Genomic DNA, 10461 nt, shown 5'->3' on the forward strand with positions numbered 1-10461 from the left:
TAACAGGTTTTTGGGGGGACGATTTTGGCCTCCACACTTAGTGATTTTTTCGGATTTAACTTTCGTTTCGGTGGTGACCAACTTTCGTTTCGGTAGTTTGATTACAAAATGTAAGTTGTGTAAAAAATAATCTGACTATACTGAGTTGTTATTTGTTTGTTTAAGTCAGGCTATACTCTACTCAGAGTCATAAGTTTACAAAATGTACTAAAGTACAGTGAACATCTGTGCGGTTTGTCTTCATCACTGAAAATAACGTACATGTAAACTGATATAAAACTGCAGTCATGTGCAGTTGGGGTGAAGAAACACAACCATTTCACTCCTAATAACACCTATTTGATTTGACATCCTGACTTGCTGCTGTGGCTGAGGCTTGAACCTGTTACCTGCAGCTCACTAGTCAGTGACTCTATCCATTCACCTACAGCTGTTTCCTTGGAATCTGTGGTTCTGAAACGTTTTGTTGTCAACCCCCCAAATTGACATGTATTTGGGCAGTGGACCCCAATGTGAAAAGATGTAGTGTCAGGGCCCCCCATGAAAAAGATTTATATTTATGCTGTAACACATTTTTTTAAAGTTATTTGTCTTGTTTGTTGTTCAAGTCAAAGCACCAGGAAGGCTGTACTTGTCAGCCATCTGTTAGCTCAATGGGTTGAGACGCAGTATTCATGATCCAGAGGCCATGAGTTCAAATCCCATTGATGTCTTTCCTATGATTCTTTCCTTTGCAGACTGGCTTCCAGAAGATCAACTGAAAACTACCAGGAAGGCTGTATTTGTCAGCCATCTGTTAGCTCAATGGGTTGAGACGCAGTATACATGATCCAGAGGCCATGAGTTCAAATCCCGCTGGTGTCTTTATTGTGATGCTTTCCTTTGCAGACTAACTTCTAGAAAAACAAGTTAAAACCACCAGGAAACCTGTAACTCTCAGCCAACAGCTTAGCTCAACTGGTAGAGCGTCTGTCCAATAACATGACTTGACTGGGTTCGATTCCCACTCTGAGTCATGTGTCCCCGGTAAATTGGGGCAACGGATAAATTGACTGATATCCTTCGTGATGCTTCCCTTTGCAGAATAACTTCTTGAAAAACAAGTTAAAAGCACCAGGAAACCTGTAACACTCAGCCTACAGCATAGCTCAACTGGTAGAGCGTCTGTCCAATAACATGACTTGACTTGACTTGAGTGGGTTTGATTCCCACTCGAGTTAAGTGTCCCCGGTATCTTGGGGCAACGGATAAATTGACTGATATCCTTAGTGATGCTTCCCTTTGCAGACTAACTTCTAGAAAACAAGTTAAAACCACCAGGAAACCTGTAACTCTCAGCCAACAGCATAGCTCGACTGGTAGAGCGTCTGTCCAATAACATGACTTGACTTGACTTGAGTGGGTTCGATTCCCACTCGAGTCAAGTGTCCCAGGTAACTTGGGGCAACGGATAAATTGACTGATATCCGTAAAATAACTTGTAGGAGTGTGCTGGTTCAAATCCAGTCACCACCTTAGTAACTGAATTTATCCGCTGCCCCAATTTACCGGGGACTTGACGTTAGTGGGAATCGAACCCTCTCAAGTCAAGTCAAGTCATGTTATTGGACAGACGCTCCACCAGTCGAGCTCAAGTGTCGAGTCAAGTGTCCCAGGTAACTTGGGGCAACGGATAAATTGACTGATATCCGTAGAATAACTTGTAGGAGTGTGCTGGTTCAAATCCAGTCACCACCTTAGTAACTGAATTTATCCGCTGCCCCAATTTACCGGGGACTTGACGTTAGTGGGAATCGAACCCTCTCAAGTCAAGTCAAGTCATGTTATTGGACAGACGCTCCACCAGTCGAGCTATGCTATTGGCTGAGAGTTACAGGTTTCCTGGTGGTTTTAACTTGTTTTCTAGAAGTTAGTCTGCAAAGGGAAGCATCACTAAGGATATCAGTCAATTTATCCGTTGCCCCAAGATACCGGTGACACTTAACTCGAGTGGGAATCAAACCCACTCAAGTCAAGTCAAGTCAAGTCATGTTATTGGACAGACGCTCTACCAGTTGAGCTAAGCTGTTGGCTGAGAGTTACAGGTTTCCTGGTGGTTTTAACTTGTTTTTCTAGAAGTTAGTCTGCAAAGGAAAGCATCACAATAAAGACACCAGTGGGATTTGAACTCATGGCCTCTGGATCATGTATACTGCGTCTCAACCCATTGAGCTAACAGATGGCTGACAAATACAGCCTTCCTGGTAGTTTTCAGTTGATCTTCTGGAAGCCAGTCTGCAAAGGAAAGAATCATAGGAAAGACATCAATGGGATTTGAACTCATGGCCTCTGGATCATGAATACTGCGTCTCAACCCATTGAGCTAACAGATGGCTGACAAGTACAGCCTTCCTGGTAGTTTTCAATTGATCTTCTGGAAGCCAGTCTGCAAAGGAAAGAATCATAGGAAAGACATCAACGGGATTTGAACTCATGGCCTCTGGATCATGTATACTGCGTCTCAACCCATTGAGCTAACAGTTGGATGACAAATATAGCCTTCCTGGTAGTTTTCACTTGATCTTCTGGAAGCCAGTCTGCAAAGGAAAGAATCATAGGAAAGACATCAATGGGATTTGAACTCATGGCCTCTGGATCATGAATACTGGGTCTCAACCCATTGAGCTAACAGATGGCTGACAAGTACAGCCTTCCTGGTAGTTTTCACTTGATCTTCTGGAAGCCAGTCTGCAAAGGAAAGAATCATAGGAAAGACATCAATGGGATTTGAACTCATGGCCTCTGGATCATAAATACTGCGTCTCAACCCATTGAGCTAACAGATGGCTGACAAATACAGCCTTCCTGGTAGTTTTCAGTTGATCTTCTGGAAGCCAGTCTGCAAAGGAAAGAATCATAGGAAAGACATCAATGGGATTTGAACTCATGGCCTCTGGATCATGAATACTGCGTCTCAACCCATTGAGCTAACAGATGGCTGACAAGTACAGCCTTCCTGGTAGTTTTCAATTGATCTTCTGGAAGCCAGTCTGCAAAGGAAAGAATCATAGGAAAGACATCAACGGGATTTGAACTCATGGCCTCTGGATCATGTATACTGCGTCTCAACCCATTGAGCTAACAGTTGGATGACAAATATAGCCTTCCTGGTAGTTTTCACTTGATCTTCTGGAAGCCAGTCTGCAAAGGAAAGAATCATAGGAAAGACATCAATGGGATTTGAACTCATGGCCTCTGGATCATGAATACTGGGTCTCAACCCATTGAGCTAACAGATGGCTGACAAGTACAGCCTTCCTGGTAGTTTTCACTTGATCTTCTGGAAGCCAGTCTGCAAAGGAAAGAATCATAGGAAAGACATCAATGGGATTTGAACTCATGGCCTCTGGATCATGAATACTGCGTCTCAACCCATTGAGCTAACAGATGGCTGACAAGTACAGCCTTCCTGGTAGTTTTCAATTGATCTTCTGGAAGCCAGTCTGCAAAGGAAAGAATCATAGGAAAGACATCAACGGGATTTGAACTCATGGCCTCTGGATCATGTATACTGCGTCTCAACCCATTGAGCTAACAGTTGGATGACAAATATAGCCTTCCTGGTAGTTTTCACTTGATCTTCTGGAAGCCAGTCTGCAAAGGAAAGAATCATAGGAAAGACATCAATGGGATTTGAACTCATGGCCTCTGGATCATGAATACTGGGTCTCAACCCATTGAGCTAACAGATGGCTGACAAGTACAGCCTTCCTGGTAGTTTTCACTTGATCTTCTGGAAGCCAGTCTGCAAAGGAAAGAATCATAGGAAAGACATCAATGGGATTTGAACTCATGGCCTCTGGATCATGAATACTGCGTCTCAACCCATTGAGCTAACAGATGGCTGACAAGTATAGCCTTCCTGGTGCTTTGACTTGAACAACAAACAAGACAAATAACTTTAAAAAAATGTGTTACAGCATAAATATAAATCTTTTTCATGGGGGGCCCTGACACTACATCTTTTCAGATTGGGGTCCACTGCCCAAATACATGTCAATTTGGGGGGTTGACAACAAAACGTTTCAGAACCACAGATTCCAAGGAAACAGCTGTAGGTGAATGGATAGAGTCACTGACTAGTGAGCCGCACGTAACAGGTACAAGCCTCAGCTACAGCAGCAAGTCAGGATGTCAAATCAAATAGGTGTTATTAGGAGTGAAATGGTTGTGTTTCTTCACCCCAACTGCACATGACAGCAGTTTTATATCAGTTTACATGTACGTTATTTTCAGTGATGAAGACAAACCGCACAGACGTTCACTGTACTTTAGTACATTTTGTAAACTTATGACTCTGAGTACAGTATAGCCTGACTTAAACAAACAAATAACAACTCAGTATAGTCAGATTATTTTTTACACAACTTACATTTTGTAATCAAACTACCGAAACGTTTTTGTGTCACTACCGAAACGAAAGTTAAATCCGAAAAAATCACTAAGTGTGGAGGCCAAAATCGTCCCCCCAAAAACCTGTTAGGAGTACGTTTCAGGCAATTTAGAGTTGATTGGTAGTACTTTGTAGTGGAGTACATTTTTTTTTTCACCATTGTGTCACTACCGAAACGTTTTTGTGTCACTACCGAAACAAAAGTTAAATCCGAAAAAATCACTAAGTGTGGAGGCCAAAAAAAAAATGTTCCCCCAAAAACCTGTTAGGAGTACGTTTCAGACAATTTAAAGTTGATTGGTAGTGACTTTTTTTTTGGTCCCTAACATTCATCGAGCTCTGGACTTAGTAATTTTTTTTCGTTTCGGTAGTGACACCATTGTGTCACTACCGAAACGAAGTTAAATCCGAAAAAATCACTAAGTGTGGAGGCCAAAAAAAAAATGTGTTCCCCGAAAAACCTGTTAGGAGTACGTTTCAGGCAATTTAAAATTGATTCGTAGTGACTTTTTTTTTGGTCCCTAACATTCATCGAGCTCTGGACTTAGTATTTTTTTTTCCGTTTCGGTAGTGACACCATTGTGTCACTACCGAAACGAAGTTAAATCCGAAAAAATCACTAAGTGTGGAGGCCAAAAAAAAAATGGTTCCCCCAAAAACCTGTTAGGAGTACGTTTCAGGCAATTTCAAGTTGATTGGTAGTGACTTTTTTTTTGGTCCCTAACATTCATCGAGCTCTGGACTTAGTTTTTTTTTTCTTCGTTTCGGTAGTGACTCCATTGTGTCACTACCGAAACGAAGTTGAATCCGAAAAAATCACAAAGTGTGGAGGCCAAAAAAAGAATTGTTCCCCCAAAAACCTGTTAGGAGTACGTTTCAGGCAATTTAAAGTTGATTGGTAGTGACTTTTTTTTTGGTCCCTAACATTCATCGAGCTCTGGACTTAGTATTTTTTTTTTTCGTTTCGGTAGTGACACCATTGTGTCACTACCGAAAAAATACTAAGTCCAGAGCTCGATGAATGTTAGGGACCAAAAAAAAGTCACTACCAATCAACTTTAAATTGCCTGAAACGTACTCCTAACAGGTTTTTGGGGGAACATTTTTTTTTTCCGTTTCGGTAGTGACACCATTGTGTCACTACCGAAACAGAAAAAAAATCACAAAGTCCAGAGCTCGATGAATGTTAGGGACCAAAAAAAAAGTCACTACCAATCAACTTTAAATTGCCTGAAACGTACTCCTAACAGGTTTTTGGGGGAACAAATTTTTTTTTGGCCTCCACACTTTGTGATTTTTTCGCCGAAACGAAAAAAAAATGACTAAGTCCAGAGCTCGATGAATGTTAGGGACCAAAAAAAAAAGTCACTACCAATCAACTTTAAATTGCCTGAAACGTACTCCTAACAGGTTTTTGGGGGAACAATTTTTTTTTTGGCCTCCACACTTTGTGATTTTTTCGGATTTAACTTCGTTTCGGTAGTGACACAATGGTGTCACTACCGAAACGAAAAAAAAATACTAAGTCCAGACCTCGATGAATGTTAGGGACCAAAAAAAAAGTCACTACCAATCAACTTTAAATCGCCTGAAACGTACTCCTAACAGGTTTTTGGGGGAACAATTCTTTTTTTGGCCTCCACACTTTGTGATTTTTTCGGATTTAACTTCGTTTCGGTAGTGACACAATGGAGTCACTACCGAAACGAAAAAAAAAAAAACTAAGTCCAGAGCTCGATGAATGTTAGGGACCAAAAAAAAAGTCACTACCAATCAACTTGAAATTGCCTGAAACGTACTCCTAACAGGTTTTTGGGGGAACCATTTTTTTTTTGGCCTCCACACTTTGTGATTTTTTCGGATTTAACTTCGTTTCGGTAGTGACACAATGGTGTCACTACCGAAACGAAAAAAAAAATACTAAGTCCAGAGCTCGATGAATGTTAGGGACCAAAAAAAAAGTCATTACGAATCAATTTTAAATTGCCTGAAACGTACTCCTAACAGGTTTTTCGGGGAACACATTTTTTTTTTGGCCTCCACACTTAGTGATTTTTTCGGATTTAACTTCGTTTTGGTAGTGACACAATGGTGTCACTACCGAAACGAAAAAAAATTACTAAGTCCAGAGCTCGATGAATGTTAGGGACAAAAAAAAAAGTCACTACCAATCAACTTTAAATTGTCTGAAACGTACTCCTAACAGGTTTTTGGGGGAACATTTTTTTTTTGGGCTCCACACTTAGTGATTTTTTCGGATTTAACTTTTGTTTCGGTAGTGACACAAAAACGTTTCGGTAGTGACACAATGGTGAAAAAAAAATGTACTCCACTACAAAGTACTACCAATCAACTCTAAATTGCCTGAAACGTACTCCTAACAGGTTTTTGGGGGGACGATTTTGGCCTCCACACTTAGTGATTTTTTCGGATTTAACTTTCGTTTCGGTAGTGACACAAAAACGTTTCGGTAGTTTGATTACAAAATGTAAATGGTGTCACTACCGAAACGAAAAAAAAAATGTTCCCCCAAAAACCTGTTAGGAGTACGTTTCAGGCAATTTAAAGTTGATTGGTAGTGACTTTTTTTTTGGTCCCTAACATTCATCGAGCTCTGGACTTTGTAATTTTTTTCCCGTTTCGGTAGTGACACAATGGTGTCACTACCGAAACGGAAAAAAAAATTGTTCCCCCAAAAACATGTTAGGAGTACGTTTCAGGCAATTTAAAGTTGATTGGTAGTGACTTTTTTTTTGGTCCCTAACATTCATCGAGCTCTGGACTCTGTAATTTTTTTCCCGTTTCGGTAGTGACACAATGGTGTCACTACCGAAACGAAAAAAAAATTGTTCCCCCAAAAACATGTTAGGAGTACGTTTCAGGCAATTTAAAGTTGATTGGTAGTGACTTTTTTTTCGGTCCCTAACATTCATCGAGCTCTGGACTTTGTAATTTTTTTCCCGTTTCGGTAGTGACACAATGGTGTCACTGTAAAAACAGTACATTTACACTGTACACTGCCATACAGAAAAGTGCAGCCTTGAGTAATTTCACAGTTCTTCTCAATTGCTTGGGTGCATTTCCTGAATCTCTAAACTCATTCCCAAATCTCTGAGCCAAATTCCCAAAACAGTTAAATCGTTTCTCATAACAATAGACCATCTGTGCTAAAGAAAATCTAATGATTAAAATGATAACCACATGTGTTAAAATGTACTATGTCAGTGAATTGCTAGATCAATTTTACCAAATGTATAGTGCCATATGATCATTCTGTAAATCCTGACACAGAAAATGCAAACTTTGCATGTAAAGGATTGTGTGCATGATAGTGTTGCTGTAAGTAGAAATTTCACAGCATGCCAAGTTTACAGTGATGCAGAGCTGTAATGTGCATTAGTGTGTTATTAGAATATTTTTCTATAAAGTCACTTTAATATGTTTTTTTGGGGCTTGTTTCTAAAGTGTAGTTGCTTATCTTTATTGGGCTTTTTTCCTAATGTTGTTTAAACCAGTGGTTCTCAAAATGTCCATGACCCCCCAACTTAACATGTATTTGTCCAACAAAATGCCCAACAAAATGCTGGTGACGAAAAATGCTGGTGACGAAAAATGACGAAAAATGCTGGTGACGAAAAATGACGAAAAATGCTGGTGACGAAAAAATGCTGGTGACGAAAAATGACAAAAAATGCTGGTGGCGAAAAATGACGAAAGATGCTGGTGACGAAAAAATGCTGGTGACGAAAAATGACGAAAAATGCTGGTGACGAAAAATGACAAAAAATGCTGGTGACGAAAAAATGCTGGTGACGAAAAATGACGAAAAATGCTGGTGACGAAAAAATGCTGGTGACGAAAAAATGCTGGTGACGAAAAATGACAAAAAATGCTGGTGACGAAAAAATGCTGGTGACGAAAAATGCTGGTGACGAAAAAAATGCTGGTGACGAAAAATGACGAAAAATGCTGGTGACGAAAAAAGGCTGGTGACGAAAAAAAGACGAAAACTGCTGGTGACGAAAAAATGCTGGTGACGAAAAATGACGAAAAATGCTGGTGACGAAAAATTGCTGGTGACGAAAAATGCTGGTGACGAAAAATGCTGGTGACGAAAAATGACGAAAAAATGCTGGTGACGAAAAAATGCTGGTGACGAAAAATGACAAAAAATGCTGGTGACGAAAAAATGCTGGTGACGAAAAAATGCTGGTGACGAAAAATGACAAAAAATGCTGGTGACGAAAAATGACGAAAAATGCTGGTGACGAAAAATGACGAAAAAATGCTGGTGACGAAAAAATGCTGGTGACGAAAAATGCTGGTGACGAAAAAATGCTGGTGACGAAAAATGACGAAAAAATGCTGGTGACGAAAAAATGCTGGTGACGAAAAATGACAAAAAATGCTGGTGACGAAAAATGCTGGTGACGAAACAATGCTGGTGACGAAAAATGACAAAAAATGCTGGTGACGAAAAATGCTGGTGACGAAAAATTACGAAAAAATGCTGGTGACGAAAAATGACAAAAAGTGCTGGTGACGAAAAATGCTGGTGACGAAAAATGACGGAAAATGCTGGTGACGAAAAAATGCTGGTGACGAAAAATGACAAAAAATGCTGGTGACGAAAAATGACGAAAAATGCTGGTGACGAAAAATGACAAAAAATGCTGGTGACGAAAAAATGCTGGTGACGAAAAATGACAAAAAATGCTGGTGACGAAGAAATGCTGGTGACGAAAAATGACGAAAAATGCTGGTGACGAAAAAACGCTGGTGACGAAAAATGACGAAAACTGCTGGTGACGAAAAAATGCTGGTGACGAAAAATGACGAAAAATGCTGGTGACAAAAAATGACGAAAAATGCTGGTGACGAAAAAATGCTGGTGACGAAAAATGACAAAAAATGCTGGTGACGAAAAAATGCTGGTGACGAAAAATGACGAAAAATGCTGGTGACGAAAAAATGCTGGTGACGAAAAAATGCTGGTGACGAAAAATGCTGGTGACGAAAAATGACAAAAAATGCTGGTGACGAAAAAATGCTGGTGACGAAACAATGCTGGTGACGAAAAATGACAAAAAATGCTGGTGACGAAAAATGACGAAAAATGCTGGTGACGAAAAAATGCTGGTGACGAAAAATGACAAAAAATGCTGGTGACGAAAAAATGCTGGTGACGAAAAATGACGAAAAATGCTGGTGACGAAAAATGACAAAAAATGCTGGTGACGAAAAATGACGAAAAATGCTGGTGACGAAAAAACGCTGGTGACGAAAAATGACGAAAACTGCTGGTGACGAAAAAATGCTGGTGACGAAAAATGACGAAAGATGCTGGTGACAAAAAATGACGAAAAATGCTGGTGACGAAAAAATGCTGGTGACGAAAAATGACAAAAAATGCTGGTGACGAAAAAATGCTGGTGACGAAAAATGACGAAAAATGCTGGTGACGAAAAAATGCTGGTGACGAAAAAATGCTGGTGACGAAAAATGCTGGTGACGAAAAATGACAAAAAATGCTGGTGACGAAAAAATGCTGGTGACGAAACAATGCTGGTGACGAAAAATGACAAAAAATGCTGGTGACGAAAAATGACGAAAAATGCTGGTGACGAAAAAATGCTGGTGACGAAAAATGACAAAAAATGCTGGTGACGAAAAAATGCTGGTGACGAAAAATGACGAAAAATGTTGGTGACGAAAAATGACAAAAAATGCTGGTGACGAAAAATGACGAAAAATGCTGGTGACGAAAAAATGCTGGTGACGAAAAATGACAAAAAATGCTGGTGACGAAAAAATGCTGGTGACGAAAAATGACGAAAAATGCTGGTGACGAAAAAATGCTGGTGACGAAAAAATGCTGGTGACGAAAAATGCTGGTGACGAAAAATGACAAAAAATGCTGGTGACGAAAAAATGCTGGTGACGAAACAATGCTGGTGACGAAAAATGACAAAAAATGCTGGTGACGAAAAAATGCTGGTGACGAAAAATGACGAAAAATGCTGGTGACG

Source organism: Gymnoscopelus microlampas, assembly GCF_963454915.1.
Source record: "Gymnoscopelus microlampas genome assembly, chromosome: 16".
In the NCBI taxonomy this organism is placed as follows: Eukaryota; Metazoa; Chordata; class Actinopteri; order Myctophiformes; family Myctophidae; genus Gymnoscopelus; species Gymnoscopelus microlampas.